Source organism: Aptenodytes forsteri, unplaced genomic scaffold (assembly GCF_000699145.1).
Source record: "Aptenodytes forsteri isolate BGI_AS27 unplaced genomic scaffold, ASM69914v1 Scaffold236, whole genome shotgun sequence".
Classification (NCBI taxonomy): Eukaryota; Metazoa; Chordata; class Aves; order Sphenisciformes; family Spheniscidae; genus Aptenodytes; species Aptenodytes forsteri.
The window spans coordinates 467,742-480,045 of NW_008794456.1; the positions used below are offsets into that span (position 1 = coordinate 467,742).

The following is a 12,304-nucleotide window of genomic DNA, read 5'->3' on the forward strand; positions in this document are numbered from 1 at the left end:
CTCCCCTACCGCAACTTGAGGCCATTTCCTCTCGTCCTATCACTTGTTACTTGGGAGAAGAGACCGACACCTACCTCGCTACAACCTCCTTTCAGGTAGTTGTAGAGAGCGATGAGGTCTCCCCTCAGCCTCCTTTTCTCCAGGCTAAACAACCCCAGTTCCCTCAGCCGCTCCTCAGAAGACTTCTTCTCCAGACCCCTCACCAGCCTCGTTGCCCTTCTCTGGACACGCTCCAGCACCTCGACGTCCTTCTTGGAGTGAGGGGCCCAAAACTGAACACAGCGTTCGAGGTGCGGCCTCACCAGGGCCGAGTACAGGGGCACGATCGCTTCCCTACTCCTGCTGGCCACACTATTTCTGATACAGGCCAGGATGCCATTGGCCTTCTTGGCTGCCTGGGCCAAGGTTCCCTGAGGCTCAGTCGTCCTCACCACAACCACACGGCCAGGTGTCCTTTCCCCAGTTTTGCGCTCTGTTTGCAGGATGCTTTGCTGCTTCCAAACCCACTTGCTGCTTTCAGCAGCTCCAGTTACTCTGCAGAGGGTCACGGTGGGGACTGTGATGGCAGAATATCCCATGGTGGTGGGAACTGGACATGCTTTAGCAGGGTCAGTGAAGGAGGAATGTGTTGATGCTGTTGCAGAAAGCAAGCTTCTACGTGCCATGAGTTTGAGGGGTCTCAGCTGTCCCTTGTAGATGGGCCGGGCTGGGCAATCCACCGGGGTTGCTGTTCCTCCTTCCTGAAGCAGAGCTGGAAGGTGTCTGGCCACGCGGGTGACGCTGGCCCTGCTGGTGCTTCGCATTTCTACGGCCCTTGGGTTTCTTTGCCGGCAGATGTGTCCTCTTTGAGGCAGAGACCTGCCAGGGCTGACGTGTGCGTGTGTGATGCACAGATCTGTAGGTGACCCTGATTGCTCAGGAGCAGCTGAAAGCGTCGTCAGAGGCATTTGGTGGAGCTTTTCATGGTCTCCTTTTCCCTTTGGTGTATTTAACGTGCGCTGGCATTTCCTTCCTCCCTGTTTTAAAGGCCGTGGGTGCTGCATGGTGCCTCGGGCTAGAAAAGCCTGAGCTTTCTGTAAGAGATCTGCCTCTCAGGTATGCCTCTTGCCTTGCCTTTCACTGCCCATAACAGCAAGATGTATAATTCCGGTGTCAATGCTTCTGCTCTTTGTTCATCTCCTTGGTGGCACCTCAGTGTTTCTGTTCACGAGGACTTTACGATCCACTGATCAGTGCCACCAGATATCTGCGGTCATGTCCCAAGGTGGGCTCAGACTGGGGTCCCAGCATCAGGCTGTCCCTGGAGATTCAGAGCTGGAGCTGGAGCTGCACCTCTCTCCTTGCTGCATCCCTCGTGCTAGGTTGTCTGCTTTAGGTTTGTGCCATGCAAGTCCTCCCTGCGGCTGAGGAGTGTGCGTTGCATGCTGCAACCTCTGCCCAGTTCAAGGCTTTCAGGCTTCGGGCTAAGGAAAAATCAAGATTTTGGCCAGTGCTCAGCCAAAGCCGTGGGTGTGGGACTCCAGCCTGTTGTGGTCTCGCCTGCAGCTGGCCCTGCTCATGCCTACCTATCCCAAGCACTGATGAGATCCAGGCTGGTGCTCTCAGGCAAGGTCACCCCGCAGTCCTTGCAGCGAGGCATGTCAAACGAGCTGGCTTTTCGGGTTCCCCCCCAGCCAAGAGGTGGGACGTTCATATGCTCAACTCCCTGGGACGCTGGCATCTTGTCCCGAGATGCTTCAGTATCGATTAAGAACTGGACAGTGGAGTTTGAAAACATTGGCCCAAGTGAACAAGTGTCGTTGAAAGGAAAAAGCAACTCCAGACAGAAAATACTACTGACAACCTAACTGGCTTTCTGTTTGCCTGCCATTTGTGGATTTGTCTTAATAATTTACAATTGTGCTTCATCTTGTATCAGTAAAGTAACTGGAGCATGTCTGCAAAAACCACACCAAAACGAGTCTTGGAAAGGGAACCTTCGCTTCTGCAAATAAAAAACCAACCCCCTTTTTCTCGCCTAGCGCAGAAAACGCTTGGGAGAAAAGTGCAGTCAGGGAATAACGTGGGTAGGAGAGTTGGGGTGCAGGTCCTGACTTTACCTCTTATTAGCTGCGTGATGTTGGGCAAGCGATGTCTCTTTGTTGCACCAAGGAAGCCGGTGGCACCCAGTGCCTCCCCCAAGGCTGCGAGACCCTCTGCAGAGCCAGCTGTGGGTGGGACGGGTCCCCAGGGAAGGGTCCAGGCACCCAAGGACGGGTTTGCTGCTCCCACGGTGGCAGGCACAGACCTAATTCAAGGGCTGGGAGCGTGCGTGAAGGATGGGAAGGTGCTGCCTGGTGGCAGATGCCAGGTGGAGTTTGCTTTAGCCGCAGGATAAGACCCCCAACAGAGGGTTTTTCTGGCCCCCCCTCCTGACCCACAACCACAGATGGGGCAGCGACGGGTGGACTGGTTTTGCGTCTGCAACTCCAGCAAGCTGCAAAGGCATAATTTCTTATTTTTTAATAGAAAAATCTACCCAACTTTCAGTTTGGTTTGACTGATTTTTTTTTTTTTTTGGCATATTCTGAAATCTACAGTTTAAACTCTCCCCCTTTCTTTTTTTTTTTTTTGGTCAATTTTCAGAAAAATGATGTTGTGTGGCAAAAGGTCAGTTTTCAGAAAAATGATGTTGTGTGGCAAAATAACAACCTGCAGCACGTCCGACGTGCAATACTGCTCTTCGAGATTGTCAGGACCGTCTCCACGCCGTCCCTCTGCTGCCTTTTTCTGACGGCAAAACCATTTGTTAAATGCAACTGCTTTTACAAAATCTTTCCTTTCCTCTGACCCTCATCTGCCAGCGCTGTTTCCCACCCCTGATTTTTCTGTGCCTTTGCCGGGGTCACTCCAGACCCGCAGTTGCTCCTGCTCCTTCTCCTGTGGCTTTGGTGGAGGTAACGAGAAGGAAATGCAATTCCCTCTGGGAAACCAGGGTTTTGACCCAAATTTGCTTCCTCGCGGGGTGCCAGCAGACCTGGGGCTTGGGCTGGCTGCTGCAACGCAGGACGAGGCAGGCCCTTTCAGCCCAGTCGCTAATTACCCTTTTACTCTGCTTAATGGAAATTCCCCTGCTTTGTTTTGCCAGCGGTTTATTAAGCCGGTGGCTGCTTTTTTGAGGGAGGTGAGGGGAGGAAAATTTCCTCCCATAAATATCCTTTACGAGAGCCGCAGGCGAAGGCTCTGCTGGGTGCAGAGAGGGCTGTGCCCGCTGTTGCTTGAAATGCTCTGATCAGATTGCCACGGCTTTTTAATGAAAAGGCATCTTCTTTACAGATTTTTCTTTTCTTTGGGCACTTTCTAGCGGTGAAAAATCAAGAATGTTTTTCGTGTTAATTTTGCAGCACTTCATTCACTTTCAGTGCTTCCCCCCGAGACCCATTCATCGTTTCCCTGTTTTCCCCAGGTTTTGTTGCACCTGGAGGTGAGGGCAAGGCAAGAAAGAGAAACCCGGGGCTCACACTCTTCTTACGTTTGCGCTCCAAAAATGGCAGAATTTCAAAATTCTTTTGGCTTCCGCCTTTTTTATTGCAGTTAGTTTGGAAAAGAAAATGAAAAATTGTCCTTCAAAGCTTTTTTTTTTTTTTCCCCATCTTTTGATCAGCGTTAACCGTGAACACGCTTGTTGGTGGCATGGGACGTGCAAGCCAGAGATCATAGGTGCTGTGTAGACATGCGTGCACTGAACGAACCAAGATGTAGGTGTCTGGATTGACTTTTATCAGGCCACCGTGTTTGGGGTACAGCTAGCAGCAGGGACCAGGCATGGTCCTGGAAGTCCAAGTCTTATCACCGTGGCTGCTGATGGGAGTTTTCCTATTGATTCCCCATGCTGGATCATCCCATTTACACCTGCATTTGAGGAACCAAAGGTGCAAACCTCCATTGCTGCTGAGGTGGTGCTTTGGCCACGTCCATCGCCAGGGGACCTCTTGGAGATGCTGACCCAGAGGCAAAGGCAGCTGGGCAGGGTAGTTTGGGGTATTTTGGGGTAGTTTGGGAGGCAGAGCAGTATCGTGGTATGCAGGGACCTCTTGAACGTGCAGCTCAGCACCATGCTGGGTGTCGATCGTGTCCACAGAGCGGTCAAAGATGGCAGAAGGTGACAGGAGAGGTGGGAGGAGAGGGGCAGCCCGCTTCTCCTCCGAGCCTGTCCTGAAACCTGCTCTTCGTTAGGCTAATTTGGAGTGAGGCCGGAGGCTCTGTTATTGTGTGTACGCAGTGCCCTGGCACAGCGGAGCTGTTTAAATTGCAAACAAGAATTAATCCGCTCCTCAGATGTGGCCGTGCATCGTGGGGAAACCGTCGCTCCGTGAGCCGCACCCCGTCACCGCAGGGGCCACAGGATCTGGCCCTGCTCCCCCCATCTCCGGGGGGGGGGGGGGGGGGGGGGCCCCCCCGCTTCCCCGGGGAGCCTGTCCTGAAACCTGCTCTTCGTTAGGCTAATTTGGAGTGAGGCCGGAGGCTCTGTTATTGTGTGTACGCAGTGCCCTGGCACAGCGGAGCTGTTTAAATTGCAAACAAGAATTAATCCGCTCCTCAGATGTGGCCGTGCATCGTGGGGAAACCGTCGCTCCGTGAGCCGCACCCCGTCACCGCAGGGGCCACAGGATCTGGCCCTGCTCCCCCCATCTCCTCCCGGCTAATTTGGAGTGAGGCCGGAGGCTCTGTTATTGTGTGTACGCAGTGCCCTGGCACAGCGGAGCTGTTTAAATTGCAAACAAGAATTAATCCGCTCCTCAGATGTGGCCGTGCATCGTGGGGAAACCGTCGCTCCGTGAGCCGCACCCCGTCACCGCAGGGGCCACAGGATCTGGCCCTGCTCCCCCCATCTCCTCCCACCCCGCCACAAGCAGCTCCAAGCAGGAGTGGGGCGAGGGAGAGCTGCACCAAGGGCCAAGGGGACCCATTTCAGATGCCCGTACTCACTCAGGGCCGGGCTGGCGGGTTCCCCGTGAGGAGGTTGTGATGGGACGAAGGAAAGTAGCAGTCGCTGACCCTCCTCCAACTCCCATCCTTTCCAAAGCTTTGCTCTGGATGCTCTTGTCCAAACACACTTTCTGCTCTTTACCAGTTTTTAAACTCAGTGCAATACCTGAGCGCTCCTGCAGAAGCTGTAGGCACTTCTGACGGCATGCCAGATCCAGGTCTGTCTATCTGTCTTTTGAATTGCACCCTGCTACTCATCCTTCTTTGGAAATTTGTGTGCTTTCTACCCAAATTCATGGGAAAACGCTCTTTCCCTGGCTCTGAAGTTCTTACCCAAGACTTTGGGGTGCTCCTTGTCTCAGTGGAGACTCATAGACCATGGAGGGGTACATGGATCAATGTTTCATCCTCGGTACAGCTGGCTCTCCATCCACTACTTGCTTTGAAAATTAGGACCGCTGTAATGTCCGCAGCAGGTTGGGATCCATCACAGGGACCTGGTGTGCCCCCAGCAGCAGGGACGTGATTCTGCTAGAGCTAGAGCTCTGTGACCCGGAGGTGGCCCTTGGTGGCCCTGGTAGCCAGGCTCTCGTCTGGCAGGAGTAAATGAGGTTTCTTACTGACCTGGAGGCAAAAGAGGCATTTTTGGAAGGTGACAACCAGAAAATGGGGGCCCCGTCAGGGAACAGAGGGTTGTTGGCAGCCGGATCCTCAGCGTTTCTCTGCCACTGTTTGCTTCTCGGTGGAGGTGAGGGCCTGTCACCACCCTGGAGATGTTGCAGAGCAAGGAGAGCAGTTACTGGGTTTGGGGCTGCAGATGGGGGAAGATGCATCTTCCAGCAGCGTCGGTCCCTCCCTTTGTGCTGCCGGAGCCACGGGCACGGAGCATCCCGGTCTGAGTCCCGGTGGGGAGGAAGCCATCGTCCTGGTTGGTGTTGGGGCGGAGAAGTTGCTGACAGCTGATTCTCTGCGAGATCCCCAAAGCTTGCCCCATGGGCTGCCTGTTCAAAAGCCCTTCCCGAGTGTTGCCTGCAGGTGATCCCGGGAATCTTTTCCTTCTTGATACTTGCTCCCCCAGGCAGCTTTTGGCTGGGATGTGCAGAAGTAGATCTGTCTGTAAGAAAAGGCAGCCCACCTCCCCGTTCCTGTGTGCAGACCTCGTCATTAGGGGACTCAGGCTTGGTCCAACAATTAGCAAAGCATCCAGGAAGGTATTTATGGGCAGCGGGTGCAGAGGACAGAGGTGAGTGACCTTCTGGCCTCTGAGGATGCCTGTGAGGAAGAGGAGGGCTGTGGTAATGAGCGAGGGAGGGGTGGGTAAAGGGGGGCACCTCTGGCCTCACCAAAATGAGGTCCTTCAGCCTTAGGTTGCAAAGTGAAGTGAGGTGAGCTCTTGCTCATGTTTGACTTTCCTTTAACCAAAATAAATGACACCACAATATTGCATTATGTAATTTTTGTTTTTTAAATGTCCAGCAAAGGTCAGAAAAATATTTCCCTAGCAATGTCTCCAGACCTGAAGGCAGGGCCTTCTTCCTCAAAAATAGTTGCGGGCAACAGAAGTAATGAGCCGGGTTTCCTGCGGTGCTCCCGAGGCTGGTACGGGTGGAGCGGCTCAGCTTTTCCCTCCCGGGAGACACTGAGGTCGATGGGGCTCTGCGGGGCTGCGGCTCTCCCAGACCTTGCAGGGACTTCATCACGGTGTTAGGAAACCTGCTCAAATCGGCCTTTTGGGGACAAAAGCTATGGATGGGGACACACACGCTTTTATAGGGGTGTACACAGCATTTGCTGCTCGGGGGCTGCTCCCCAGCAGTGGTGGAGCGGCACGGGGGCTGCAGAGGTCCCTGCAGCTGCCTGGGGCTGCGTCGGAGGAAGGAGTGAGACAGAGGTTTGCGGCTGGAGGGACCCCAGCTCTGCAATAAATACTTTGTTCCCTGGGGCAGTTTGAAGGCTATTGAAAGCATCTGCAAGCTCGGATCAAACTCGGGGAACAGTTTAAGTGGGAGGTGAAAGGATGAGAGGGAGAGAGGGACATGGCAAAGCCAAAACACTGTGCTGCAGCGGTTTCAAAGTAGAAGACTCTGACATTTCTTTACTGAAACAAACATTTCGCAAACAAAACACCCTGCAATGAATTGAATTATTCAGTTTGACCCCAGATTAGTTCTTCTCTGTTTGTTTGTTTGTCTTTCACTTTTGCCCTTTGTTTGGGGAGTGGAGGAGGAGGGAGCTTGTTCCTGGAAAGCCAAACCAAAATTTCCACCATCTCCCTCCCTAACCTCTGAATTTTGGCCCTGGATGCTGTTCCTCCCATGCTCACCCTCTCCTGGTGTCGGACATGAGTTGGGGTGACTTTTGCTTAGGTGGTCTGACACCCCGCAACCATCGGGCTCCCTCCACCCCACTCTGCTCCCCTCCAGGGCCAGGTTTGGAGGGTGAAGGAGTCCCAGTCTGCAAAGGCCATCCTACCTCTTCTCCCTAGAAAAGAGGATGGATCCCAGGCCAGGAGCCCATGCCCGGGGCTGCAGTCTCCGTACCGCTTGCTCTTCCAGTGGTGACCTTGGAAGCAGGAGCCAGGATTGTTCCTGCCCGTGCATGTGTGCATGGGTGTGTTTCATTGTGTGGCTCCAAAGCCTTTCTCCCTCCTTGCCAAGCCTGGCTTTGGTCCCTCCTCTGATGGACGACTGGAACAAAGGATCACTTTGTTGTCCTCATCTGAAATAGAGAAAACAAACAGACGCAAAACCCCTCTGCTCTGAGGTTGCTGAGTGTGTTGCCCATCTCGTCCAAGTGGGATGAGAAGTTCAGCCCGAGGTCTGTTTAAAACAAGTCTGTGCGCACATGAACTGCAAACATCATGGTTACCAAATGCAAAGAAAAGAAGCTCCTAAAACTCATAGAAAAGCAATTTTTCTGTAGCAAGGTCTCTGGGGCTAAGCCCTTCTAGTCTGCTTCTCTGGGAGACGCGCACAGAGTAGGGTTTTGCAAGGGCTGAGCGTGCACAAGTGGCTGCGGGATTTCTTGGGCGAGCCAGGTGTGGATCTGCCGGTATTCCTGCCTGCTCTGCACCCGCAGCCTCCCCTTGTTCTCCGTGCTCTTTCCTGGGTCCTCATCCCCATTGGAAGCAGAGCAGGAAGGACAACCATGCGGTCCCTCTGCAGCCCCAAGGGATGAGCAGATATTTGCTTCTTCTGATAAAATAGTCATGGAGAGGCTGTCTCCCACTAGCCTCCGAGAGTTCCATGGGTGTCCTAGTGGGAACTGAGCCTGGGGAAATCTTTCCCCCATGAAGCAGCTGTAAATTCGGTGTTTTCAGCTTGACCCAAGGTCTGATGCAGGTCTGGTTCGACGGGGTGAAAAGCAGTGTGTTCGGGGACCAGCCTGAGCTGTCGAGAAGGGGGACCGCTGTCGGGCTTGGCCTGATGCTCAAAACCAGCTATTTCCTGGTGCGAACATCTCATTTCTCCCCCTTCTCCATCTCGAAGGAAACACACCTTGCAAGACAGCGGCAGAGCTGCTGCTTGCTGCCCAGGGCAGGGGTAGGTGACGGCAGCTCTTGGTTTGCCAAGGACAAGCTGCGCTTGTGCTCGGCGTTTTGTTTGTACCAGCCCTTCATCCTGAGCTCTCCTAATCCCCTTCTGTTAAAAACAGCCTGGGTCAGATCCCTCCCTGGCTCCTGCGATAAACTTGCCTCGCTGCGTTTGCAAGCCCTCAGCGTCCGCAGGAGGAGATGCTGTCCTGCGCTGAGAAATATCAACAGCTTTTCTGTAACGTGGGGTTTTTTTGCTGCAGTTTACCTTTAATACCCCATTTATTCTCTGCAACCATCCAAACCCAGTCCCATTTGATGAACACCAGTGAAAACCCAAACCCTGCTCTTGTGCCAAGGATGCCTCGTCCAGGGAGACCTCAGCCTTATAACCCAGGGGAGGGGGAAGGCGGCACTGTTCGAGTTCATTAATTTTATTTCTCCTAAATTGTGCTTTTGCTGATGTATGTTAAACAGTGTTTCTCTAACCCCATTGATAACCAATCATTTTAATTTGTAGCTTGCGGAGGGTATGACCAGCTCAGCATTAATTAACATACCAGCTTCTTGGGCCCAGCCTCATGTATGTATTGCTTAATTTCTAACTTACTTGCTTGATTAATGGGTTTTATGAATGATATATGTGCATATATATATATTTAAAGATCTGCAAAAATTGAGGCATTTCTTTTTGTGAAAGATCCCCTCGCTGTCCTAGAAAAATGGGAATTTCATCTTGCTACAGGTGTGTGTGCATTTCAGCAATCGTTTTCCTTCACGCCAAAGAAAACGAGGTTGGTTTTGGGAAGAGGGATGAGGCAGCTTCCCCCCTCTCGTCCTTGCAGAGCTGGCAGAATTACGTACGTGCTTGAGGTCAGGTGTCTTCCCAACAGCCTCTGGCTTCTCTGTGCACACCAGCAGAGCCTGGTAGCTCGGTGGAGATGGTGTGTCCTGGGTGGCTGCAGTGGCATGTTTGAGGACTTGATGGGACTTCTGTGCTCCCCCATGTCCTAGCTCAGGGACCATGACGAGTCCTAGGCATCACGTTGGTATAAGTTGAACTAAGAAGGTGTCGGCCTTCCACGAGGAGGAGGGTTTCACCCCAAGGGAGGTTTCATCTCATCAGCAGGACTTTGCACAGTCCTGGTTCTTGCAGGTATACAGCCTGGTGCCCTCAAAGTGTGGGGATGAGGGAGATGCCAGGCAGCGCCCGAGCAGTGACAGATCCCTCCTTCCAAAGTGTCTCCTGCTCCCTTCATTTTTCATAAGAAAATCAGATGTTTGGGATGTTCCTGGGTTTTGTAAGAAGGGCAGTGAAGCTGCTTTGCTTTCTCGGGGCTGACACTCCAGAGGAGCAATTCTTCTCCATGCCCCAAATTCATCCCTAGCAGGGTTGCGACCCTGGGGCTCTTCACCCCTCTTAGATCCCTCTTGATACAGGCCCATGAGTTACAGGACAGGGGCTGTTCCCCCCAAGAGCCGTGCACGTTTCTCCCCTGTGTTTCAGGCCAGAATTAGTTGCGTTGCTTTCCGCTTCCTCGCTGCGATAAACAGCGACTCCTTCCCACTGGCTGAAGCCGGAGCAGTGCCCGCGAACTGCAGCCCTGGCGTGTAAAACACCGATGAGTCAGCCCAGACCTTTGGAAGAAGGTCAGCTCAGAGGTGTTATTTATGCTGTGCCTTTGGGAGGAATAGTCTCCCTTTGAGGTCTGACCATGTGGGATGGAAAGAAAGATAAATTGGGCTTTCACTTGCTGAAAATAGAGTAAAAATCGAGCAAGCAGAGCACACGAGTAAGAGGTGGGTTGCAGCTTCATGGCAGCTGTAGCTTTTGCATGCAGAAGGCCCTGATGGGCATCTTTGTAGGTCTTGGCATAGGGTTGGAGGCATGTTTAACGTCCAGCCTGTCTCTCCGTAATATAGAGGTATGTGCTTTGTTGGCCCTACATGCATCTCTCCAGTACCTCATTTATCCTTTGCACCCACAAAACATTGTTCGCTGATGCGGCTTCCTTCGTCGCACAGTGAAGGCAGATGGGTGGCTGTGCTGGGGTGCGGAGTATGGAGACAAAAGCTCTGTAAATAGCCTCCCCCCTCCCTCTGTTCATCAGCATCTTTAATTTACGTGAATATGTTTTTGGTTTAGTTCAAATAAAATTTTACCAAAAAAAAAAGAAAAAGAAAAAGAAAAAACAGTGAAGGCAGATGGGTGGCTGTGCTGGGGTGCGGAGTATGGAGACAAAAGCTCTGTAAATAGCCTCCCCCCTCCCTCTGTTCATCAGCATCTTTAATTTACGTGAATATGTTTTTGGTTTAGTTCAAATAAAATTTTACCAAAAAAAAAAAAGAAAAAGAAAAAGAAAAAAGCTGCAAACCATTAATTTAAAATAAAAGCAACAGAATATTAGGCAGTAATAAACCCATTCTCCTGGCCTTCACCGGGACCCTACAAGAATGTGATTAAATATAATAAACCTCACGTTGTGGAGAGCTGCTGACGCCTCCCAGGGGAAACCATCCTGTTTTGGAAAGCGTGTCACTGCGATGGCCCGTGCATGTCTTCCTTCCCGTCTCCTTCTCCTTTATAGCTGGGGAGCTTCGCACGAAAGCAGGAGCTGTGGAATGAGGCATAGGGGCTGCAGCTGGTTAAATATTAGGAAAAAAGCTTTTACAGCCAAAAAAATCCAGCCCGGTGTGGAGTGTGGGAGGGAGCTCCTGAACTTCGCCAGGTTCTGCCTCCAACCGTGGTGTTAATGACCCGGAGGAGGGGGAGCGTGATGGGAGATCGTGGGCTTGCCCTTCGTGGAGAGCTGAGCTCGCAGATCAGTCTGCCCGTCTCCTTGGTGGAGTCCACAGGAGTTATTTTTTCCCTTCCATCTCGAGCATGTGGGTTATCTGCCTCCCCGGCAGCGTGGCCTCAGCGTGCTGAGAAAACCTTGAAAAACCCCAGACCCACAAACAGCTCTGGAAAACGGGGCAGGCATTGCCAGGGGGACCCGGAGAGCCTCCAAGGAAGGCGATGGCCATCACCTCTGCTCCCTGTGGCAGCAATCACCTACACCCCCCCGGGGGGTAAAGGCTGGGGAGAAGTGATAGTGTGGTGGGGATGTCAGGTCAGGGCTGCCAGAGCTGATGCTTCAGGCTCTGCCTGAAGCCTGCATGAATCCAAGCACTTAATCTGCAATTGTTTATAACCTAGTTCATAAACCCTTTCTAATCTGGCCTCTCTCCGCACTCCTCTGGTGCAGCTGTTGCCAAAGTCCTCCTAGAAAAATTCAGGAGTTGTCCCTTCGCCCCTCTCTTGTCCCTCCTGAGAATCTTTGTCATACGCAAAATGAGACGATTTTGCAGCACCGATGTCTCGTAGACCCACCTCTCTGCTCCAGATCTGTCCCCTTCCCGCCGCGCTGAAATCCTGGCTCACCCCTCTGGAGTTCAAGTGATTCAATCATGATCAAAGGGTGAAATAGAGACTCACGACTTCTTAAAATGTCAAAATAAGCTCTTTCATGAGCCATTTCCCCCTCCCTGCTTGTAATTATCCACAAAATCCCCTCTGTAATTTTCCGCAAGATCCCCTCTTTGTTGTCCCGTAAATCCCCTTTTCAAACTGTCAAACCATCTGAGAGCCCCACCTGGGCTTGGCCAGTGTCCCCTTGAAGCTCTCCGAGGATGGAGGTGCCATCGCCCTCCGTGTCTCTGCCACGATGCCCACCAGAGCCGACCTGAGAGTGTTCGGGGTAAGATCCTGGTGACCCTAGGGTTGTTAATTTGGGAAAGCACAGGGGACTGCAGGGCAGAGGA

The 12,304-nt window shown here is 52.5% G+C and overlaps 1 protein-coding gene across 1 annotated transcript in view; it reads left to right on the forward strand.

Annotated features, from left to right (window-relative positions):
- DYSF (dysferlin) overlaps positions 1 to 12,304 on the forward strand; it is a 118,199-nt gene that overhangs the window by 60,759 nt on the left and 45,136 nt on the right. The window lies entirely within an intron of this gene.